Source organism: Haliotis asinina, chromosome 12, assembly GCF_037392515.1.
Source record: "Haliotis asinina isolate JCU_RB_2024 chromosome 12, JCU_Hal_asi_v2, whole genome shotgun sequence".
Taxonomy (NCBI): Eukaryota; Metazoa; Mollusca; class Gastropoda; order Lepetellida; family Haliotidae; genus Haliotis; species Haliotis asinina.
This window is the reverse complement of record NC_090291.1, coordinates 3,734,536-3,761,419: the sequence shown is the minus strand read 5'-3', so window position 1 is coordinate 3,761,419 and position 26,884 is coordinate 3,734,536.

The window sequence follows — 26,884 nt, the reverse complement described above, 5'->3', positions numbered from 1 at the left end:
GGTGCAGGGGATAATGCAACGCAAGTTGTGGGCATCAAAGTAGGTACACGGCGTCAGTAGAGAATGTGTACACCATTTGTATTGATGCAGGTTTTACACGATTCGGGGAACATACATACAATGTATGTGTACGTGACTAGACTTCCTGGGTAACTGCTATTTCAAAAGCGTTGTAAACATGTCACGTCTGTGATAAGATAATGGTTGCTCCTTCTTGGGCAGTCATTCAAGAGTTGAAGAGGTCATCATGCGGCGATGGCGCATTGTCCACACTAATACACTCTCAAAACATTTATGAAATGGTGAGGATCCTCCGTACACCACCCCTTCTGATGAGATTTTAATTATTTTTGACTCACGCTTCCATGTTGGGCATTGCTTTGAAGACGACATATGATCACCGCCGCAGTTAACACATGAAGGATCTTTCGTACACACGTTACTGTCTGCACAACTACCACCACAACAATTTTCAAGCAGCTGGAAATATCCCATCGTCATGGCGAAACTCCATTGTCATTCCTATTCCTAAACCTGGCCGGGATCACTCAGATCCAACTAATTACAGACCAATATCCTTAATTAGCTGTGTGTGTAAGGCAATGGAACGTATGGTTAATAATCGTTTGATCTGGTACCTGGAAACCAACAACCTTATCACTGACATTCAATGTGGTTTCCGCAAAAATCGAAGTACCATTTTCAGAAACTGACCATTTAGTACGTTTAGAGTCTTTCATTAAAAATTCCATGATAAATAAACAACATGCTGTGTCCATATTTTTCGACCTAGAAAAGGCATACGATACGATTACAAGAAACATATAAAGTACGGTATTTTGAAAGAGCTTCATCATTTTGGTTTAAGGGGTCGTCTACCCCAATACATATCACAGTTTTTAGAAGACAGACAGTTTCAAGTCCGAGTGGGTACAATTCTGTCTGATCATTATAATCAGGATCAGGGAGTTCCACAAGGCAGTATATTGTCTGTCACCTTATTTAGTATCATGATCAACAGTTTATCTAAGGTTTTACATGATTCAATCGATGGATCACGTTTTGTGGATGGTTTTAATATTTCTTGTCGCGGTAAGAATATGCATACTATCGAACGGCAACTGCAGTTGTGCTTAAACAAAATAGATAAATGGCGTCTTGAAAACGGCTTTAAATTTTCTATATTCAAAACTAATTGCATACATTTCTGCCGAAAATATAAACCTCATAAAGACCCAGAACTGTTTTAAGATGGCACTCCCATAAAAGTTGTCAGGAAGGCCAAATTCTTAGGTCTGATTTTCGACTCCCATTTAACCTTTCTTCTTCATATCAAATCCTTAAAAACTAAATGCCTGAAGGCACTTGATTTATTGAAAGTCGTGCCTAATTCAAAGCAGGGAGGGGACCAAGCTACCCTCCTACACCTATATAGATCTCTTGTCCGCTCGAAACTTGATTATGGCTCAGTTGTATATGGTGGAGCCTGCAAAAGTAACCTGAAACTATTAGATTCTGTCCATCATCAAGGTCTAAGACTTTGTCTTGGGTCCTTTCGAACTTCACCTGTTGACAGCCTCTATGTCGAGGATGATGAACCATCTCTTGAACAACGCCGTATAAAATTAGCTCTACAGTATACGACAAAACTATATTCCAGCGAGTCAAACCCTGCATATATCTGTGTCTTCAATCCTCTCAACGAGGATTTGTACAATAGGAGATCTTCTTTTGTTCCGCCTCTCGTTTTAAGAATAAAACCACTTATTTCTGCTTCCGGCATTGAGCTGGGTAGTATAGCTCCTTCTCCTCCTTGACAATTGGTTAGGCCCCAACTGGACCTAACCTTGACCACTTTAATAAAATCAGAAACTAATGAACTAAAATATTAACAAAAATTTAGCCAATTACGTACTAAATATAATACATATAAATCCTTATTTACAGATGGATCCAAGGATGGTGGCACTGTAGCTTGTGCCAATGTCATTGGATTCAAAAGAATTACCTATCTTCCCGATTACCTGATAACAGCTCTATTTTCACGGCGGAAGCAAACGCCATATTAACAGCCTTAAAACATCCTAATTGTAAACAATATATCAACTTTTCTTTCTTGCCTTCAGGTAATTAAACACATATCATGCTTAACATCCACTTTTAATAGAAATTATTGAAATGTGTAATGATCTTGCGACTGGCCAGTACGACATCGTATTCTGTTGGAATCTCTGGTAACACTTTGGCTGACCTCGCTGCTAAGGCAGCACTCAACAAATCTGTGACACCACTTCTTATTCCCTATACTGATTATAAAGCTAGCATTAGATCTTACATCCGTGATCTGATGCAGCAGAAAGGGGACACCCAGGTAGGTATCAATAAATTAAATGCAATAAAACCATATGTCGGTTACACCTACTTGGGTTGTCGGTCCAGATATGAAGAGGTCATTATATGACGATGTCGTATTGGGCACACCAGGTATACGCATGAATATCTTTTCAAAGGTGAAGATCCTCCGTTCTGCATCCCTTGTGATAAGATAATCACGGTCAAGCATGTCTTGTTTGATTGTGTTGAATATTCCATCACAAGGGACACTTATATCAAATCAAGAACTAAGAAGGACCTTTTTAGTAACATAAGTTCTCATTTAATTATTGCATTTTTAAAAGAATTAGATTTGTTGACTGACATGTACATAAATAAGTATTTTATGATTGGAAGTTGATCAGTAACTGAGATTGTTAGTGGCTGTATCCTCGAGGGGGGGTTGAAGTACCGTAAAACTATTGTCCTCCTGAAAGGGTACGTAAGTCCCAAAACATATGACGTTAAATTTAGTCTTCCATTTTTTTAGCCTTAGTATTTCTGTCATTTTAATTTGTGGCTAATCTTGCATACGATCGCCAGCAGCGAGCAGTAGATGGTTTAAATCCAGCTAGGGACCATGCAGGTAGCAGAAGTACTGTAAGTCCCCATGGCCTCTAGAATGGTGATCTACCTTCAGTTGTTGGTGATCTTTAGCCTGTTTTTATATGGTATTGTCTGAATAGTGATATTAGTTTTAACTTTTCACGCTAGTTTTAATTCTTATTGTGATACTCTAGTTGTTTACTGTCCTTTGTTGACATTTTTTAAAACCATATACATAAATTTCTTTCTTCAAGAATGTTCTCGTCACGCTATGGTTGCAATATTGCCGATGTGACGTTAAATGTTAACTCACTCACTCACTCTATCAAGTTCCCAGCGTGGACACCTGAATGGACAAAAAGCTAGCCAAGGGAGGTAATAGATCTGTTGGGTTTAGCAGTAGATGCATCCACAGTATAGTGGAGACTTATTGGAGCGTATACCTTAGAGATATCGAGGATGCGACAAATGTAGCAATACTAAATAATACAGTTAAAGACAGTGGCAGATCTAAATGTACTTGGATTGTTTCAGGATATGAGTACCTCTCAGGAGGTCAATAATTTTACGACACTTAAACCCTTATGATGATACAGACACTAACATAACAGTTTTAAATTGTTATTAACAATTATATGCAGTCTACATATAAACATATAAATCATGATTTATCAAGGAGTTCTCCGTCTCTTAAAATATCAACAGTTAAGCTACAGTTCATATTGTAAGCTTTGGTACAGTGAAATAGTTATCCCTTGTACTGGAAAAATCAATACAGACCGTGACTCTCTCGTCAGAAGGGGTGGTGTACGGAGTATCCTCACCATTTCATAAATGTTTTGAGAGTGTATTAGTGTGGACAATGCGCCATCGCCGCATGATGACCTCTTCAACTCTTGAATGACTGCCCAAGAAGGAGTAACCATTATCTTATCACAGACGTGACATGTTTACAACGCTCTTGAAATAGCAGTTACCCAGGAAGTCTAGTCACGTACACATACATTGTATGTATGTTCCCCGAATCGTGTAAAACCTGCATCAATACAAATGGTGTACACATTCTCTACTGACGCCGTGTACCTACTTTGATGCCCACAACTTGCATTGTATTATCCCCTGCACCTCCCCATTGGGTGGTGTGTTATTTTGGACTCAGATTGAACGACGCACTGACGAACTATCTTCTCAAAACGTCTCTCCTGGATAGGTATGGTGGTGTAGATACTTGGGATTTCTGAATACACCATGTATTGTGTTTCCATGGCAACAACGTTGATTGAAATTAGTGTTGGTGCCCTATTTGGGAGCAGAACGTGAAAACCGTTCAATAAGTCTTCATCAAACTTCTCACACAGATAGGTATGGCAGTGTACTGAACCTTTTTGTTAGCTTAGTATTTCAGAGTAAATTATGTTTTGCATTCCCTTGGCAACAACTTTGACTAAAGTGGGTGTTAGTGCTCCTTTCTAGAGCAGAATTTGAAAACTGTTCAATATTCCTCTTCCAGTGTGCTGTAACTTTCAATACTGTATACACGCCAAAAAAACTGACATATTCATAAAGTACATTTTCCTAATTGAGGGGGATATTGATGACTTTTCCTCCTTGTTGACGCACAGTTACTCGAATTCCCGCACAAGTTACTTGAATTTCATTAGTGTTGAATCTGTATCAACATCAAACATAACTAATTCTAACTGAAAATATTCATCATGAGTAAGTATCAGATACAGTAACAGTTGTTCATACCATATAAAATGATATTCATAATTGACAGCAGGACGCGAAAATCGACCATTTCTAAAGGCGTTAATGCAGTTTAGTGATTGATTAATCATAGGAAGAACATTGAATAGGGGATACTATGTTTAAGACACGAGTGCCTGAATATTGGTATTTCCCAAGCGAGAGCATAAACATAATATGATATGGGCACAAATACTCTGTTCTGTTTCTTACAGTCAAATTGAGGAAATTTGCGCAAATGTCTTTTAAAACTATGGGTATCTAGCCACCTTCGCTGCTTGCAGACCGCAACGTCATAAAAGAAACGTGACAAGCTTTGTTCATAACGTCACGTCATCATGCCAAATTGTTATTATCCTCAGAAGCATCGTATGAAAAATATGAACATTTTGCACAACAACATTTGTGTCACACACGAACAGGATTGAAAGAGAAATGACTTGGCAATATCATACGGCAAAGAGTAACCGAAACACACCTATTGTCACACAGACAATATAGCATACGTGTCGATACATTGAACAGAAAAAGCAACGCAAGTGTCAAAAAAATGAAATCGCATAAAAATAAGCGTCTATGTTTATGTCTTCTATGACCGTTGCCAGTTAACTACTGACTTCCTTTGTTGTTATCTGATTTCAGTTGTCGTGTCAAATGTACCATGTCTTTCCTAATTTTACGAGTATACTCAGAAACATCTCGTTTCTGCAAATAGAGACCTTATGCATCTATCCATAAATTATCGCCCTCCTTTAAAGGTATCTTGTTTCTTTTGAATAAGGACATTTCGCAATAGGACCGAGAAGCTAGCCACAAGAAAAATGCCACCCCCACCCTCCTATGCCACTATTATGAAATACGAATGTTAATTTGAGCGAAAACTTACCTAAACGAGCAAGCAGGAGTTTGACCTTCCCTGAAGCTATTCACTGAAATCGGTTCGTTGTCACAATCACACGTAGGATGAAAGCGACCTACATATATACCTATGCAGGTGGTGACACGTGACGGTGCTTTGATATACAAAAGCTCCAGTTCTCGCAATGGTAGGCTAAAATGACTACAAAATATTGATGTACTGTTTGAATATAAACTAAAGTTTACGCCCAGTCTGCTGACAGCTTGGTGTAATGTTTGTAATGTTTATTAGGATCGTCGCTAACACGGCAGTGAGACACATTTGATAATAATGTATTGTCGTTCATGCTCGAAATTATCATTAGAAGAATCATCGTCTGAGATTCAGAAAGGAGGATATGAATTCCATTCTTTTCTGATGTTTAGTGTTTTTGACGTATATCCTGACTAATCGATCAGTTGTCGACAGGAAGTTTCGTCTGTTGGGGATGAGATCACTAGCTAGTCATGTTCATTTACTGCAGGTTGTCCAGATGTCAAGCTGGCTGAGTGAGTGAGTGAGTGAGTGAGTGAGTGAGTGAGTGAGTCCAGATGTCAAGCCGGCCGAGACGAAAACAGGAAGTGATGTAGAGTCGGTACATGTGTCAACCTCACGGTTGTCGATAGTGTTTTAAGGCTCAGCCCGAAGTGAGTGAGTTAATATTTAACGTCACATCGGCAATATCTCAGCCACATCGTGACGAGAACATTTAATACTAAAATGAAATATATGTCTATTATAAAATCTGTCAGCGAAGCTCTCAGCCCGAAGTGATTCAGGTCAGATTTACATATCTTCTTCACGGTTCCTCATATGCAGATGGTATTTGCTATCGTGATAACGATTCGAGCTCAGTGAAAGACTTTGTTCATGTTGTAGATAGCATGAGCAAATGTTCAGGAAAAATCTTTGCAGATAAGACCTCAGATCAGCAAGAAACACCTTCCTTTCGGGACCTTGACAGAAAACACAATAACTTTCAGCAAGGACTTTTAGGACTCCAGCACTTAAAAAGGAAAAATTAGAAAGCGTCGGCTTTGAGAACTTCTTAATACTATTGAATTCGGCAATATTGTACATTACCTTTGTGTTAGATATATGCACATTTATACGGAGCTGAATCAGCCATTGCAGGAAAGCTGCACAATGATTGTGTAGAAGACGAATGTTCGCCTCTACGTGTGTTACTGCCAGAGTGAGTGAGTGATCCAGCGAGGTTGAGGTGTAGGGATCGAGCCCACTTGTGGCCGGCTGTAAAAACCTTAGAGACAACTTTGTGTGGAGACTCTTTCCGTGCTGTCACAACCAGCAGTGTACAATACACAACCCTGTGCACTTAAAAGAACCACAGTTCCGTTGGTATACGACCAGACGGTGCCACATGAATACGTGCAAACACCTAGTTGCGGGTACAGGAACGTGCAGTAAACTTGGACGAAGTACTGTGATTATGTGTCCCAGTTCACTCCGCTGTGAATGGGTACCTCGATAGGGTTGACAGCTACAAATAACTCGGTGGACCTTTAGGCAGCAAGAGTTGTATACTCCCCAGGGAGTTATTGACATCCAATTATCGAGGAAAATATTTGTCTGCACCTTGAGCAAGGACTATTTGCCTGGACATGTGCGCTATATAAATATCCTGCAATATTCCCCACCATTCACCTGATGATGGAGTAAGCATACTCTCGGAAATGTCGTTATATTCACAAAATAAAGTAGTTGACAGCCATAAATTTTGCTTTTCGTATGCCTTTCATTTCTTAATGCCCTTCAAAGACTTAACTTGACTGTGTTTGACAACAATTGCTAGCAGTACTGCAGTTGCACCAGAACATGAGTCTCAGCGATTCGTTTGACATATCATTGGTGATGCGTTTCTACGGTAGTTAAGTACATACCATTCAAAGTAATATTTTTATTTGCAGAATCTTGCATTCTCTCTTGATTGTTATGTTGGTCCTCGTATGCTGTAAGTATAAAATGTTCAGATTTATCATGTCAGTTTCTTTGTTTTGTGTTTTTCATAGGGAAGTATAATTTACAAACAGAGATCGCCAAAAATTAGTTGTTTCAGGGGTCCCATACTTTTCTCGTCAAATCTGTCTAAGTGAAATAAAACCCTTAGTCTAAGTACTTTTCGTTACTCTCCGCTACCGAGTCTAACAAAACCTATTAGGAGTTCGCGTCAGGTAACCTTTGACCGACCTATGACCGTCCAATCAAATGCGAAAAGGCCGAACAGATCTAACGAATTAGACAACGGCAGCTGTTTAGAGTTTGGCTGGACAAATTCGCTAGTCTCTGACACTGATCCCACAATAAACAAAAATCCTCAAAAAACACAGATATTTGACCTGCAGTATATACTTATGCTCAGGGCTTTCTGGTGACATGGTTACCATTAGCTAAAATTTGCGCAAGCTGACATCCTTGAATATTGCCAAAACGCTATTTTCAGCTACCGTTTACTCACTGTTGACTGGTACTTAAGTCCATCAACATTAGTATGGTGATCTACCTTCAGTTGTTGGCAACCTATAGCTCATTTTTATATCGTATTGTCCTCTATAGATACATTGTTTTAGGTCTATTCACTAGTTTTACATTCTACTCTGTGATATTCTGGTCAGTTTTACTGTCCTTCGTTGAGAGGGTTTTAGAATGTATGTGCTATTAATTCATTTGTATTTTTATAATTAATCCTTCTCGTCACGATATGACTGCAATATTGCCGATGTGACGTTAAATATTAACTCACTCACTCACAGTATTGTAGCATGCTCCATGTGCATTACCCCGTACCGGTCGTGTGGAAAATAGCATTCAGAATAATTCGTATGGAAACTCTTTCTAGATCCTTTCAGTTCAAACGGTATGTGCGAATGTCCATTTTCTCGATTTGGTAAGCTGTGTTCTCATTGGTCAATCTCAAAGGTTACCTGACGCGACCTCCTACAAGGTTTTGTTAATATCAGAAGTGGAGTGTAATGAAAAGAACTGAGACAAAGTTTACCTAGACGGCTGGTCAAACCAACATGTATTTCCATGAACCTGATGATTATATGATTGGTTAGATATGATGAAACCATCGCTTACACAAAAATAAGAAAACACATTTTGGATATGATCATGAATATTGGTTTCGACAAGCTATTTTGTTGCGCCACAAAGGTTTCGTAGCAGCAACTGCTGGTGTACAGGATGGAATGTTAAAGAACCATGGAATTTGGCCTTTAGATACAGCGCAGACTGGTAACATGTTTATCAGAACTTGGCTCTTCGATTGGTGTGTTGCTTTGTTTCTGTTAACACGTCACAATTTAATTCTGGACTCACAAAAGTCCAGAAACTCTCAGCACTGTGGCCACTCTCTCACAAGGGATTTGACAAAATTAAACAGGCAGCTGTTATGTATATGTGCTAAGGATGAAAAAATGAAAAAAATTTTTTTCGAAAACCCAAAATTTAAACTCGCTCGCCCATCGGCCCATGGGCGAACAGTGGCCAATGTATAGGCCCATGGGCAGGCCCATGGGCGAAAATGTTTACTTTCATCCAGAATAAATGTTTTGGAGGTTGCAAATGAATGACAAAATGTTAATAAGTATCATGACACAAATTTCAGCTTGTTGTGACTTGACTCTGCTAACTGACAGCGATTTTAAAAAATCTCGCCCATGGGTGAAAAACATATTGGCCCATTGGACGAGAATGATTAATTTCATTGAAACTTCATGCTTTTTTCCAGGCTTTGTGGCTTTTCAATAAATGAACGTGTATTTATTATTGTCTTGACACGAAACTAAGCTTATTTTGACTTAATTCGGCTAATTTAGAGTGATTTTTCACAACACCTCGCCCACGGGCGAAAACCATTTGGCCCATGGGTGAGAATATTTACTTTTACTCAAAATACACCTTTTCCCATGTTTTGGAGGTTGTGAATGGATGAAAGTATGTTCATAAGTATCATGTTACAAAATTGAACTCATTTTGAATGAATTCCGTTAATTTAGAGCTATTTAACAAAATCTCACCCATGGGCGAAAACAGTTTGGCCCATGGGCGAGAATATTTCCTTTTACCCCAAACACATCTTTTCCAATATTTGGAGGATGTAAATGAATGAAAGTACATTTATGAGTTTGACATTTTGGCCCATGAGCGAGAATATTTGCCTTCACTCAAAATACATCTTTTCCTGTGGTTTGGAGGTTGTAAATAAATGAGGATATATTAATGAGTATCGTGGCACAAAATCCAACTCATTTTGACTTAATTCTGCTAATTGAGAAAAAAAACAAAAAACATCTCGCCCATGGGCGAAAAACATTCGGCCCATGAGCGAGAATATTTCCTTTTCACTCCAAATACATCTTTTCTAATGTTTTGGAGGATGTAAATGAATGAAAGTGCCATTGTGAGTATCATGTCACCAAATTCAACTGATTTTGACTTAGTTTTGCGAATTAAGGAAGATTTTTTAAAAATATGCCAGAATAATCACTTTTACTCAAAATACATCTTTTCCTGTGTTTTGGAGATTGTAAATGAATGAGGATTTATTTATATGTATCATGGCACAAAATTCAACTCATTTTGACTTAATTCTGCTAATTTGTAACAAGTACAAGAATCTGGACTTCCACTTAAGTTTGCGTAGTTTTTTTTTATTGTCTTGGGGGTTGTAAATATATGAATGAAAGTCTGGTCATAAGTATCACGACAAAAAAAATGAAATCAGTCCGGTCTAAATTCGACTAATCTCGCTCGTGAACGAAAATATTTCCGTTTGCTTGTTTTCTTTGTTTTGCAAACATATGGTTTAAAAATAGATGAAATTCTAATGACAATTCAGTTTAATTTCGTGAGTTTAGTTTTATGTCGCACTCAGTAATATCCCAGCAATATGGCGGCGGTTTGTAGATAACCGAGTTTGGATCAGACAATCCAGTGATCAACAGCATGAGCATCGGCCTGCACAATTGGGAACTGATGACATGTGTCAACCAAGTCAGCGAGCCTGACCACCCGATACCGTTAGTCGCCTCTTACGACACGCATAGTCGCCTTTTATGGCAAGCATGGGTTGTTGAACCCCTCTTCTACTCCAGATCTTCACGGGTCACGAACACAGAGCTTTACTTCCAGCAACATATACAGTACACTTAGAATACTAAGCCTTGAGGTTCTTTTGAATTTAGGTATTCTATAAATACAACAAAATTCAACCTATATCTATGAAGTTGAAGTTATTTGTGAAAGCCCTAATCAAGAGTGACCAAACTCCAGTGACTATTCTGGGACACATTAATAAACGGTGTTGTGAGATCTCTAAACTGTATTGAAATATTGTCTTGTCAATTCCACTGACATTCGCCAAATGTACCTACCTAGTAGTTTTAAGTGTACCTACCCAGTTTAGCATGTTTCGTTTTAATAGTGTGGTCTCCATTTTTAGTAATTCCCGTTTGCCCGTCCCGGCTTTTCTTAGTCCGAGGTTTTATGGGGTATTCTCCTATTTGTCAGACCAGAAATAATCTACAACAGGGGTAGGTCACTCGCTTGTTTTCTTTACCATTTGCACTAATTAGTATGCGCCTCGTCATGCTCCAATAGACACAGTGACCTGATTCATTTCCATCGCAACTTAGGCTGCGTTTAACAGTACTTCAGCCAGTTTACTGTATCAGTCGAAATCTTACAATGAATGAATGAATGAATGAATGAATGAATGAAGAGCAAAAAGTATATGTGAATGAATGAAAGAAATGATAAAAGAAAGAAATACATATGTGAATGAAAGAAAGAATAAACGATACACCACGGCCATCCCTTCCAAAACATGCTAAAGAACGCAAAACTATCGTTAGATCACATGTGTTAACATCAGCTTGTTATTGTCTCCCTGGTCAGACGTAACAATTGTCAGACAGGTTAAAACAAAAAACTATCTGGTTGACTGCACAGCTGCCTGTTGACGTAGTATACCTACATCACCTACTTTTCCTGCGTAACCTTCATCTACATCACCATCCTTAATACATTGAGCAGAGAGCACAGAAGGCCGTTTAGATGTAACCACTGAACCGTGGCGTCTCTCTGCTCCCAAGTTCCCAAGTGGGGGTGTCCTTTTCTACCTCTTCCATTAATCTTTAAAACATCTAACAAGCTCAACGCATGCAACTTTTTACTCAAATGTGATGTTATACATATCAGAAGAGTATTTTTAATGTACTATTCAGTTGATAAATTATTATTTCATGATACATATATGTACAATATTTTGCTTTGTTTCTGTAACTACCCACATTATGACATTGAGACCATTCTGATTTATCGAGTAAAATACGATTGTATAGTTTTGAGTTTGAATCTTGGCATATATTACTGGTTTGCCACTTTTGCACTCTACCTTTTTAAAGGGGGCGTGCATATTTTGGTGGTTTTTAGTATTCCATCTATTCATTTTGATTTATTAATTTATTTGTTGTTGTTTTTTTGTTTTGTTTTGTTTTTTACTGCTAGTGGGCCTGTTAGTCTGCTTTGATAACTGTAAATTTATTCTGACGTTTGACGAGCGGAACATGAAGTGTTGTTATCATGTATGTTATGTAATTATATTATTGGTATGGAGCGGCATTGATATGCATGTTTATGTTTGCCAATCTAGTCCCGATTACTTAAGGAGATTAGTTTAAGCTATAGATTAACGTGTCCATACTATTAATGATTATATCGGGCTATGAGGAATACGTAATATAATCAAGACTGATAATTAATCAATTTTCACTATTTTTGCTACATTCGAAAAGATTTACTTTGGCTTTCGTGATTGTGGTCTCTAAGTATTTTAGAAATTATGTTGTTGAGACAACTGGAACTGTTGATCTGCAGTCTTTCAAAATTCATTTTCACGAGATATATTCTCCCTTTTTACCATTTCTCAAAATGAACATATAACCGTTTACACAAAGGTATCTTCCCGTAAAATAAGTAGGACGAAACGTGAAGCATAGCAGCGCATTTGCCATAACTGAAGTTATTAAAATGATCCTGAAAACTGTCATGTCCAACATTCACCTTGCAAGCAATTTTAACAAGAAACTAAATAACTCATTACTAATGGAAGGAGTGAACTGAAAGCCCATTTTATTAACTGAAGTCACTGATTGAAATCGCTAACATCGATTCACTTACATTCTGGTACACGTGTCTTGTTTCGTTTCCTGAGGACACACATTTTATTTTTTTTAATAGAAAATCCGTGTCTAATCCCATAAACAACACCGTTGTCACTACACCAAACGATTTTGACCTCGACCCAAAACAAAGGTTTAACTTACAGGTCTACCCCGTATCCCTTTCTTGATAACGAGTGTAACAGCTACGCCGAAATGCTGCTTACCTTATAAGAAGTTGTATATCCATAGAACGTTCGGGTTTTTTTCCAAATGATCCTGAACAGATATTATTTTGTCAGAGACTTCATAAGTGATTTTCAAGTTCTAATCCACACACTGATTTCCACGTTTTCATCATTGTGACTTTTATCTCAGTTTGTTGAGTATTTCAGCATAACTCGCAAAGACAATGGGAACTGAGCGGAACAATGACGCTTTCTGTTTCTTCCGCGTTCACTTACGTAATTTCCGTAAAGCGCCTACGACAATTTGCGCCGAAAAAGTCATGTCTCGTCCGCTGGTCTTGTCTGTTGGAGTAAAACAGCTGCCGCTTTCAAGTGTATTTTACTTGTCATATACAAAATTCATCCATGGATCACATTAGGTCATTAGCTTTTAAATGAACAGGTGTTCGTGAGTGTATATGGATGAAAAAGACTGATTGCGCAAGACGCGCAGCCAAATATCTCACATTCAAAGGAAATCTCGAATTGATTGTTTTATAAGGCGTCGAGCTGACCAGTTGGTTTTGGTGTTGTGTATAAACCTCCTTTGCAAGAACTTTGTCAAGCATACCTGCTTTGTCCTTTTGCAAGACCTGCACATGTTAGTCTTTGAAAGATATTGACATTTATGTGCATGTGCTCTGAAAAAACCTTGTCCGGCACGTTATTCCTTCCAATTTAGTTATTGTGTGCATGCTGCATTTCAATTTTGGAAATGTGCTTAAAACATATTTTGATTCTCAAAGAATGTGGTTCGTTTAGCAAGCAAAATATTGCTTTGATTAACACTTCACCAGTACTATGCAATATTACAGAATACACAAAACCGGATACACAAAAACGACAAATTATAGCATTGTGATTAGGGGTATATGGGGTTATAGGAGTCCCTTTTTATCCACCGAGACAAGTCCTACACGCCCTGGTTGGCTATGGTTTGGGGGAGGGGGTAACGGAGAAGATGATCACGACACACGTACTCCATACGCTATCATGGTCTTCCTTGGTGCTTGAAGATCGACCTTTTCTCACTGTCTATGATGACTTTGGCGGACGGAAAAAAAGAGCTTATTCACTGTGAAAACCAGAAAATAGTTGAATCCGTCCACGATTTTATCATAAAACACAAAGCTTGATTTTTATTTTTTAACAGGAAACTAATTAACTTGTCAAAAACCTTCTCACAAATGTTCAGTGTTTCTACAAAGAGCTAGTCAGACACAACGAACCATAACTCTATTTTTCATGTTTACTTATATGATAATTGTATTTGATGTAATGATATGTATGCATATGTAATTATATGATAGTTCATATGGATGACGACACATGCTTCATTTATATTTGGTATTATATGCTGTATGGGTGAGGTACTGTAAAGCTTGTTCACCAGTCCTAATCAGAGTTACAAAACACACAAATATACAACAACATGGAGATGTGTGGAGAAAATAAAGACCTATGGAGAACATAAATGTCATAACTGAACACAAATCATTCCCTCTATAGGTGAAGGCCGTGTGAGCTTAGTTAAACAAAGAAATCTAGTCGACCATGCCTCCTCATCCTCTTACTCCTGCCTGGGCTGTCTAAAATTGAATTGAAAATTGTGTAAATTCGATGTTTCGGGTATTACGTAAGGGGGTAATCAGGTATCAACACTATGGCGTTCGACGCTCCGGACATGAAGGAAAACCAAATACGTTATAAAGTACAGTAATGTGGTCATAATGAGCGAGGCAGACAGTCTGATGAGCACAGCGCATTACGGAAATCTCTTGTCTTTGGAGTTGTTCGTTGAGACGCTGAAGCCTTCTGTCAAGTTCTTCTTTATTCTTTATTGTGGCCACTGTGTCACAATATGCAGTTTACATTCCTCACAGACCCTCGATTCACGATGACGCCAACTTTCTCGACTACTGTTCGTGCGACGACTATCATTCAGGAATTGGTTCCACAGCTCATTCTTTCACCGATGTCTTTGTGTATGTGTTTTAGCTCGTTAATTAGCGTAGAGACGAGTCTTCAGCTATTCTCGGGCACAAGTTCTCCAAGGCAGTCGACGCTCTGGGTGTCATTAGAACAGTGTTGAGCACTCTCGCACTCCACTGCTTTTCGACAGTCCTGTTGTGTATTTGATAAAACATTCGACAATCCTGGTGTGACCCAAAAGAGGATACCACCATTCTCATCGGTGGATGAAATGGGATGAAGAAAACCCGCATACTCTTCATCACATTGCTACACCGTATTTACCATAACGAATGTTTAAATATCACTTTATGTAAATAGAGCATCAAAACAAGCTGAAACCATGTATTATATTAACATGGTTCTAACTATAGTCGATTCGAACCACTGCTTTACAGTTCACTGACTGCCGTGGATGCAGGCTTTTCCCACGTGGCGGGGTAAAACTTAACGATCTGTTCTCCCTCGCAAGGCCACGTGAACCATTCAGAAATGGACATTCTTAAATGGGGTAGGAGAAATGTGCCCTGTACGTTCTTATGAACCTTGATCTTTCAGGTACATTTCATCAGTTGTGTACAAATACTGGTCTAGAATAATGTTTCAAACACTTTAATACGTATTGATGCAGGGGCTCCATATATGCTCTTGTTTACGTCCCGCTCGTCAAACGTCAGAATGAATTTACAGGTATCAAAGCAGACTCACTCGCTGGGCCACTAGCAGTAAAAAAAACAAACAAAGCAGAAACAGATAAATCAATTAATGTAAACAAATAGATGGAATACTAAAAACCACCTAAATATTAGTATGCACGCTAAGATAGAGCGCTAAAGTGGCAAGATTCAAACTCAAAACTATTCAATCGTATTTTACTTGATAAATCAAAATGGTCTCAATGTCATAATGTGGGTAGTTACAAAATCAAAGCAAAATATTTTACATGTTTATGTACGATTTATTTAGCAAAGCCAGAAAAATCCCCGACAAACACGGCCGCTTCTCCTCAATATGTGGGTTTGTGAGAGTGAGGGTACTCCCTACACGGCTCACTCCCAATAGTTAACAAGGCGTCCTCCCATTGTACGTATTTTTTACTCGATAGGTACGGAAAATTAATTAGGCGATGTGGGTGTGTCATGACTGGTTGATTTCTCAGGATTAGGTGAATTGGGTATGGGAGAGTCGATATACTATGATCATAGGGGATTAAGCAACCATGTTGGAGTGAAGGAATGGCAGAACTCTGTGATAGATTAATGAGTGTCTTTTTAAGTATTATGAAAATGGGAATGGTAAATTAACACAAAATGCCTGTCCAGCGTGTCATACATATATGTATCATAAAATAATAATTTATCAACTGAACAATACATAAAAATACTCTTATGATTATGTATAACATCACATTTTAATAAAAAGATGCATGCGTTGAGCTTGTTAGATGTTTTAAAGATTAATGGAAGAGGTAGAGAAGGACACCCCCACTTGGGAACTTGGGAGCACAGAGACGCCACGGTTCAGTGGTTACATCTAAACGGCCTTCTGTGCTCTCGGCTTAATATATTAAGGGTGGGGCACCCGTGGCGAGCCACCTCCTCGTGGTGGGTGCTGGGTCGCAAAGAGCTCGCAGACACCCCCGTAGTGGACCCGGGTGTATATTTGGTCCACCAACCCGTTTGCCGTGGGTTGCGTCCCTGGGTCGGTGGAGGAGGGGATCCTGGTGGTTGAGGGCAATGCGAGCAGGACCAGTGTTCCTGTTGCTCAACACACCACTTCGGCCCTGACTTCACCTAGACGGGTGGTAGAATCGGCCCGATTCTATCAATCGGCTGGTCACGCCAAGCCCTGTGTATGGACTTTTGTCATTACACAGTTTTAATTTGGAAAAGAGTTACTTTTGGACTTGGCACATTTGTTTATATAAAATGTTAAAGATCTTCATTATGATGTTTGGAGCTTTGCCTAGAGTCTTTTACCCAGAAGGCGGTGGCTCATGGGCCAATCTGGTGGATGTGTTATTTATAACTCTTCTGCTGGAGTATATCATCCGAGTATCCTTGGTGCTGCAAGTTGGAGACCCACTTGTTTTTAGCATTGTCCTTGTGATACTCCGTGGTGGGTGGGGAGCTCGGGTGATGAAAATATAAACATTAAACATGGCTTACGAAACCCCAACTAAGAAAACCACACGTCCTCTTGAAACTGATCCCATTGATGATGACATCCGACCGTCCAAATCAATTGATTTTTGGCCACGTTTTCTAGTGATAGAAACTATTGACAAGACACCTTTCAAGCTGAATCCTTTTGCAATATCTAAGGGTATTCAGGGTATTGCTGGAGAAGTAAAAAACATACGAAAGTTACGTTCAGGTGCGCTGCTGGTTGAATGCTCTAAAAGACAGCAATCAGCCAACCTTATGAGTACCGAAACATTCGTTGGCGTTCCAGTTACGGTCTGTGCTCATAAGACCTTAAATACAAGCAAAGGCATCATCAGGGACCGCGATCGACTATTTGCTGAAATGTCAGAAATTGACATTGCATATGAGATGAAAGATCAAGGTGTGCTCTATGTCAAACGCTTTTCGACCCGTAAAAACAATGAAAGTCCTCCCACCAATATTTATCTCTTCTCCTTTTCGTCTCCGACAGCTCCAAAATCATTGAAGGCTGGTTACTGCAACATCACGGTTGACGTGTACATTCCCAATCCACTCAGATGTTTTAAATACCAGAAGTACGGCCATGGCGTAAATACTTGTACATTGTCCGTTGTGTGTGCTCACTGTGGTGAGAAGTCACACACAACGGAAGATTGTACAAGTACCTTTAAAAAGTGCACCAACTGTTCAGGAAACCATTCATCTTTTTCAAAAGAATGCCCGATTTGGAAAGAACACATGGAAATTAACAAGATTAAATTTACACAAAACATCAGTTTCTCGGATGCCAAAAAACTTGTCAAGAGATCTGAGCTTCCAGACAGTTATGCTTCTGTAATCAAAACATCAACTGAATCCAGCCATAAACTATCTACTTTATCCACAAGCTGTCAAACAAATTTGACTTGGGTCAAATGTGATTCTCCCCAGATGTTATATCCTACCACATCGTCTCAAACTACGGAGTCACTTCCTAGTCATTCACAAAAGCAGTCAGAGTCTTCATCTGATCTTAAGCGATCCTCTCAGTCGCGTTCACAATCTAAATCGTCATGTGATACTCAGTCAGCTGTATCAAGCAAAAGTAAACTGAAGCATGAGGCCTACAAAAAACAAAGTGGAAGAGCCCCGAAAGGGTCGGAAAATAAAATACAGCTACACAACAGATATGGATCTCTGGAGGACATGGACTTATCTGAAAACGTCCATTCTAGGGCACATAGCCTGTCACCCTCCAAAAAGGTGCGGGGTAGATCCCCAATAAATCCCCCCAAAAGATAGTTTCTTCTTATAATATCATACAGTGGAACTGCAGAGGGCTAAACATAATTTCAATGATTTACAGCTATTGATCCAGGACTTTATTCCATCAGCAGTCTGTCTGCAGGAGACATATTTAAAGCAGACTGATACTTTTGACCTACGCCATTTCAATGCTTACCATTCTTTTTCACCCCGGGCGAGAGGGCCACTGGATGAGCTTCTATCCTTATAAACCAGAATATTATTCAGAGCCCTATTATTCTTAATACTGGTCTCCAGGCTGTTGCCGTGAGACTTACTTTACACGTTGCACTCACACTATGCTCTTTATATATCTCACCGTCTTCAACACTTCAGAAGACCGAACTTCAAAATTTGTATAAACAACTCCCGAAACCCTGTGTTATTATGGGAGACGTAAATGGCCACAACCCACTCTGGGGTGGTACAACTACAAATACTAAAGGTAAAATACTAGAGGAGTTCTGTTCCGAAAATGATTTATGTATTTTCAGTGATGGGTCGAACACATATCTACATCCTGGCACAGGAGCATATTCAGCCCTTGATTTATCAGTTTGTGATTCAAGCCTTCTAAATGAATTTGAATGGTCAGTTCATGATGACCTCTGTGGGAGTGACCATTTCCAAACATTACTAAAACCTGTGAATCCATCTGATGTTCCTCCATCATCAAGATGGAACTTCAAAAAGGCTAACTGGCGTTGACAGGCTTAAACCTGAACTTTTTGATAATGTTCCTGATGCTATTCAACGTTTTTGTGATGAAATGAATGTTATTGCTCATGAGTGTATACCAAAGTCCTCTGCAGTTCCACATATTCGCAAACCATGGTTCAATGATCAATGTAAACAAGCTAGAAAGGAACGGAAAAAAGGCAGAACACTATTTAACACCCCATGGTGCATAATTTGAATAAATTTAAGATTGTAAATGCTAAAGCACGGCGTACTTTTAAACAAAGCAAACGCCAATCTTGGCAACGATATGTATCAAACATTACTTCACGTACACCAATATCTAAAGTCTGGAATATGATCCAAAAATTCAAAGGTAAGGGCTCCAAATCTAGTATTCACCACCTTAAATATGGAAACCAGTTATTAACTAATGAAACCGATATTGCTAATAAACTTGGTGAAACTTTGGCAAAACAGTCTTCCTCGTCAAATTATGAACCTAAGTTCCAAACATATCAAAAACAGCAAGAAATGAAAACTATTAACTTTAATTCAGATAATGGGGAAGACTATAATGAAACTTTTTCGTTACATGAGCTTCATACTGCTCTTGATCAGGCTCATGATACTGCTTCAGGAGCTGATAACATACATTATCAACTCCTGAAGCACTTGCCAGATACATGCTTAGAGACGCTGTTACATATTTTTGATAATATTTGGACATCTGGACAATTTCCTCAGTCGTGGCGTGATGCTATCGTTGTTCCCCTTCCTAAACCTGGACGTGATCATACGGACCCTTCCAATTATAGGCCAATTTCACTTACTAGCTGTGTTTGCAAGACCATGAAACGCATGATAAATAATCGACTTGTCTGGTACTTGGAAACAAATAACCGAATAACAGATATTCAGTGTGGTTTCCGCAAAAACAGAAGTACAGTCGATCACTTAGTACGTTTAGAATCTTTTGTTAAGAATGCCATAATTAATAAACAGCATGCAGTGTCGATCTTTTTTGATCTAGAAAAAGCATATGACACCACTTGGAAACATGGGATTTTAAAAGATTTACATGACTTCGGATTGCGAGGCCGATTGCCTCAATTTATAGCCAACTTTTTACATGATAGACAATTTCAAGTCCGTGTGGGTTCTACCCTGTCTGATCATTACAGTCAGGATCAGGGTGTACCACAAGGCAGTATTTTGTCTGTTACACTTTTTAGCATCAAGATAAACAGTTTATCAAAGGTTTTAACCGATTCAATTGATGGATCACTTTTTGTGGATGATTTTAACATTTCATGTCGAGGTAAAAACATGCATACTATTGAACGGCAAATGCAGTTGTGTCTGAACAAGATAAATAAATGGTGTTTGGAAAACGGCTTTAAATTTTCTAAGTCTAAAACTAACTGTATACAGTTCTGCCGTAAATACAAACCACATAAGGACCCTGAACTGTATCTAAACGGCACACCTATTAAAGTTGTTAAAGAGGCCAAGTTTCTGGGTCTTATATTTGACTCCCACTTGACGTTCTTGCCACATATTAAATCCCTTAAAGTTAAATGTTTGAAGGCACTGGACTTGTTAAAAGTTGTTTCCAATTCAAAATGGGGAGGCGATCAAACCACCCTACTTCACTTATACAGATCAATCATTCGCTCCAAACTTGACTATGGTTCCATTGTATATGGTGGAGCCTGTAAAAGCAGTCTCAAAATGTTAGATTCTATCCATCATCAAGGTCTAAGATTATGTCTTGGATCTTTTCGAACTTCTCCCATTGACAGTCTCTATGTCGAGGCAGATGAGCCATCTCTCACTCAACGACGTATAAAATTATCTTTACAATATTCTACAAAACTATACTCTAACAAATCTAACCCGGCTATAACTGTGTTTTCAATCCTCTCTACGAGGATTTATACAACAAAAAGTGTTCTCTTGTTCCACATCTCGGACACAGAATTAAACCCTTTCTTTCTTCGGCCGGCATTGAGCTGGAAACCATAGCTCCTTCCCGTCTTCTTTCTTCTCCTCCTTGGCAATTGGTTAGGCCACAAGTTGACCTAACATTAACATCATTTAAAAAATCAGAAACAAATGACTTACAATATAAACAAGAATATCATCAATTAAAACAGAAATATAGCAATTACAAATCCTTATTTACGGATGGATCCAAGGACGGTGGCGCAGTGGCTTGTGGATCCAGAACAATATCTTCTAGAATTCCAGATAACAGTTCTATTTTTACTGCAGAAGCAAACGCCATATTGACAGCTCTTAGGTATATTCAGAGACACCCTAAACGTAAACAATATTTAATCTATTCAGACTCTCTTTCTTGCCTTCAGGCGATTAAACATATTTCTTGTAAACATCCACTTTTAATAGAAATTAGTGAATTGTATAATAATCTTGCTACTGGCCAATACGACATCGTATTCTGTTGGTTACCCAGCCACGTAGGTATTTCCGGTAACGCAATGGCTGATCTTGCTGCCAAGGCAGCACTCAACAAATCTATGACACCACTTCTTATTCCTTACACTGATTACAAAGCTAGCATTAGAACTTACATCCGTGATCTGATGCAGAAGAAGTGGGACACCCAAGTAGGTATAAATAAATTACATGAAATAAAACCGTATATTGGTTACACCTACTTGGGCTGTCAGTCCAGATTTGAAGAGGTTATTTTAAGACGATGTCGTATTGGCCACACACGATATACTCATGCATACCTAGTGAAAGGTGAGGATCGTCCGTTTTGTATCCCTTGTGATGAGAGAGTCACGGTCAAGCATATTCTGCTTGACTGTGTCGAATTCTCCACCACAAGGGATAAATATGTTAATGTCAAAACTGTAAAGGATCTTTTTACTAACATTAATTCTCATTTAATCGTTGGTTTTTTAAAAGAAATTGATTTTTCTGTAAATAGATGTATTTTAATGATTGGTTGTTTAGATTTGTAACTAGAATTGTTGGTGGCTGTACCCTCAAAGGGGGTTGAAGTATTGTAAAATTATTGTCCTCCTGAGAGGGTACGTAAGTCCTCAAACAGTCAAAGTCAATTCTAAATTTCCAGGTTTTTAATCGTAGAATATGCGTCTTTTTATTGTATGGCTAGATTTCACAAATTGCTGACGGCTGAGGGAATGATGTAAATCCAGCTAGGGTCAATGCAGGTAGCAAAAGTACTGTAAGTCCCCATGGTCCCTAGTATGGTGATCTACCTTCAGTTGTTAGCAATCTATAGCCCATTTTTACATTGTATTGTCCTGTATAGATAAATTTTTTTGGGTATAGTTACTAGTTTGATATTCTACTCTGTGATATCCTAGTTGTTTTACTGTCCTTCGCTGACAGGTTGTATAGTAGACATATATTTCATTTTAGTATTAAATGTTCTCGTCACGATATGGCTGAGATATTGCCGATGAGACGTTAAATTTTAACTCACTCACTCACTATTAAGGGTGGTGATTTAGATGAAGGTTACGCAGGAAAAGTAGGTGATGTGGGTATACTACGTCAACAGGCAGCTGTGCAGTCAACCAGATAGGTTGTTGTTTTAACCTGTGTGACAATAGTTACGTCTGACCAGGGAGACAATAACAAGCTGATGTTAACACATGTGATCTAACGATAGTTTTGCGTTCTTTAGCATGTTTTGGAAGGGATGGCCGTGGTGTATCATTTATTCTTTCTTTTATCATTTCTTTCATTCATTCACATATACTTCTTGCTCTTCATTCATTCATTCATTCATTCATTGTAAGATTTCGACTGATACAGTAAACTGGCTGAAGTACTGTTAAACGCAGCCTAAGTTGCGATGGAAATGAATCAGGTCACTGTGTCTATTGGAGCATGACGAGGCGCATACTAATTAGTGCAAATGGTAAAGAAAACAAGCGAGTGACCTACCCCTGTTGTAGATTATTTCTGGTCTGACAAATAGGAGAATACCCCATAAAACCTCGGACTAAGAAAAGCCGGGACGGGCAAACGGGAATTACTAAAAATGGAGACCACACTATTAAAACGAAACATGCTAAACTGGGTAGGTACACTTAAAACTACTAGGTAGGTACATTTGGCGAATGTCAGTGGAATTGACAAGACATATTTCAATACAGTTTAAAGATCTCACAACACCGTTTATTAATGTGTCCCAGAATAGTCACTGGAGTTTGGTCACTCTTGATTAGGGCTTTCACAAATAACTTCAACTTCATACATATAGGTTGAATTTTGTTATATTTATAGAATACCTAAATTCAAAAGAATCTCAAGGCTTAGTATTCTAAGTGTACTGTATATGTTGCTGGAAGTAAAGGGCTTCAACAACCCATGCTTGCCATAAAAGGCGACTATGCGTGTCGTAAGAGGCGACTAACGGGATCGGGTGGTCAGGCTCGCTGACATGGTTGACACATGTCATCAGTTCCCAGTTGTGCAGGTCGATGCTCATGCTGTTGATCACTGGATGGTCTGATCCAAACTCGATTATCTACAAACCGCCGCCATATTGCTGGGATATTACTGAGTGCGACATAAAACTAAACTCACGAAATTAAACTGAATTGTCATTAGAATTTCATCTATTTTTAAACCATATGTTTGCAAAATAAAGAAAACAAGCAAACGGAAATATTTTCGTCCACGAGCGAGATTAGTCGAATTTAGACCGGACTGATTTCATTTTTTTTGTCGTGATACTTATGACCAGACTTTCATTCATATATTTACAACCCCCAAGACAATAAAAAAAAACTACGCAAACTTAAGTGGAAGTCCAGATTCTTGTACTTGTTACAAATTAGCAGAATTAAGTCAAAATGAGTTGAATTTTGTGCCATGATACATATAAATAAATCCTCATTCATTTACAATCTCCAAAACACAGGAAAAGATGTATTTTGAGTAAAAGTGATTATTCTGGCATATTTTTAAAAAATCTTCCTGAACTCGCAAAATTAAGTCAAAATCAGTTGAATTTGGTGACATGATACTCACAATGGCACTTTCATTCATTTACATCCTCCAAAACATTAGAAAAGATGTATTTGGAGTGAAAAGGAAATATTCTCGCTCATGGGCCGAATGTTTTTCGCCCATGGGCGAAATGTTTTTGAAAATCGGTCTCAATTAGCAGAATTAAGTCAAAATGAGTTGGATTTTGTGCCATGATACTCATAAATATATCCTCATTTATTTACAACAGGAAAAGATGTATTTTGAGTGAAGGCAAATATTCTCGCTCATGGGCCAAAATGTCAAACTCATAAATGTACTTTCATTCATTTACATCCTCCAAATATTGGAAAAGATGTGTTTGGGGTAAAAGGAAATATTCTCTATAAAAAATATAAAAACCGCATTTTGAACTTTCTTTGTTTACGAATTAGAGCATAATGTCACCACACAGTTACCAATGAGACGAAGACTTCTGACAGACAAAGGCAAACGAAGACACCCATGTCTGCTGAGGAACAAGAGTATTGCTGCTCTTTCTGACAGTGTTATCCATCAAGTTGGGTTGAATGAAACTAATAGTTTCAGAAATGTGGATGTAATTTGGACCCAACGTGCACGAACGTATATTCTCTGATCGAGTTAACTGAGAATCCTTTCCTACTCAGTGAACTATTCAAGCGTGATGAACCATGCGAGAGATCAGATATTCACTCGTGCGGAGCTGAAGTCTTCCTTCACTCTGTGGGTAGTGCTGATTAGATCTGGCAGCACCGTCTTGAACCATCTGCTTCATATCGTCAGCAACTCAACGAGGAAACGTTTCTTTGAGAGATAGAATTTAAGACCTCTTACTCCAGTTTTTGTCATCCGAACTCAGACCAAATGACCTTCTCATGAAAATATGAAATGTTTTCGTTCTCCCACCTGGTGAATGATGATTATGGTTGTTTATCTGTGGGAAGGCACTCAACATTTAACACATGTCTTAGCTCACGTTCGAAAAGAATGTACCAATTACGCCTTGTCACAAATGGCACACTCGAAAGTGCTATTTATGGTTTATTTCCTTTAAAAGACACTTCCCTGAAAGTGTTCAGTCAGTGGGTGATGTTACCAGAATTGAGCCTGATGGAAGTGGACATCTCGGGAGCGTCATCTTAAAACAAAAAGTCTGTGAACTGCAAAAACATATGTTCGTAGTCAGCCACCTTACCCGAACAACCATCGCGACTTCCACAAAAGTGAAAGTCGGACAATTGGTAGTGTAGACTGCGGGCTTTGTGTACAACTCTGATAAGGGTTACTTTCTTTTCTGGTGAAGTCGCGGTGGGTTAGCGGGCTGGGTTGCTGACTTTGTGTATTGGCGATTAAGTGCCTGACTATGAGGGTGTGGGTTTGAATCCCGTATGGGATTCAACTAAAACAAGTAATAGAATGTGTACTTTACTAAGGAAGTGTAATCCCAAATACAACATGTTACATTTGACCACGTTCTAAATGTGTAATCATGCAAAAACATGATCACAGACTTGATTTATTTTTTGGCTCAAACAACATTAATTGAAATATTTGTTTAACGGCTTTGTAATATTATGTGTTACAATTTTATAAGGTTGGGATTTTGTGCTATGCACACTCTTAGATTCCCTTATATAAATTTCAATGGATGTACTGCTGGAAATGAAATTGTAAGCTATTTATCACAACTAGTTTTAAGTATTTCATCCATGTCGGCCCAATAATCAAATTATGCTTTTGTTATTTTAAAGTTCTGAAGTTCAAATCCCATGTAGTCTTTATTAACTCTGCGATGTGTGTGAAGAATATTTGCACGTGCTATGTAAGTTTCATAATGTAATGTCTAAACTCACAGATCACGCCATGATCATTTCAGAGTTTGAAGCACCTGATTCCCAGTGTATTTTGGACTTCAGTGATGCAATAGCTGGCTGTAATCTCAACTATATGAAGACACAAATGTAAGTACCTTACTCTTTCACTGCTCTGTTGTACATATGGGAAAATAGTAATTGGTGATTGTGAAGTGTTTACACATATGTCAACACTTGTTACATATTTTTAAAACGCAGTCATTATATTCATGTGGATCATATATGGAATGTACTAAAGTCACTTAGTACAATGGATAATGTTGAACATTTTCTAAAGAATTCTTCTTGTAGTTATCTGAACCTCAACAACTCAGCATAACAGCTCTTGACGTCTTCGCATCTTTTCATCAAATGCCATTGCACTATTAACTCTCATGCCAAAAGTCATTATATATACAAAACATACTGATAAAAATACTAGTTTTGTGTTGTTGCATCCATATTTGTATTGCTAAAGTCCATCTGAAGGCACGCTCTATCAGTGGAAGTTTCCAATACCCCTTCAACTCAAACTTGCTGATGTACCTAGGCCAACCGGTTTTGTCAATGCCGTCATTCATGGTTTGTACTGTGTAAGAGTTCACATGTTTCATGTCGGTTTCATGTTTTATGTCGGTATAACATCTATACTTTCCCCGGGCTGCATCCCAAGAATACAAGGACACTGTGACTTACTACAATGATGTCATTGTCCAGGAGGTATTCAAAATCATTCTTTGAAACGCCTGATTGAACCTACATAATGTATATCTTCATCACAACGCACTAAATCTGCGCAGTCAGATATATTTGGAAACAGTTAGACACTGGAATTAAGTATGATTCTTTACCTCTTTGCTCAGTGCAAAAAAAATCAGAGCCAGAGCCAGAACATCAATGACAGTTGCTGACCACATTCACATGACACAGT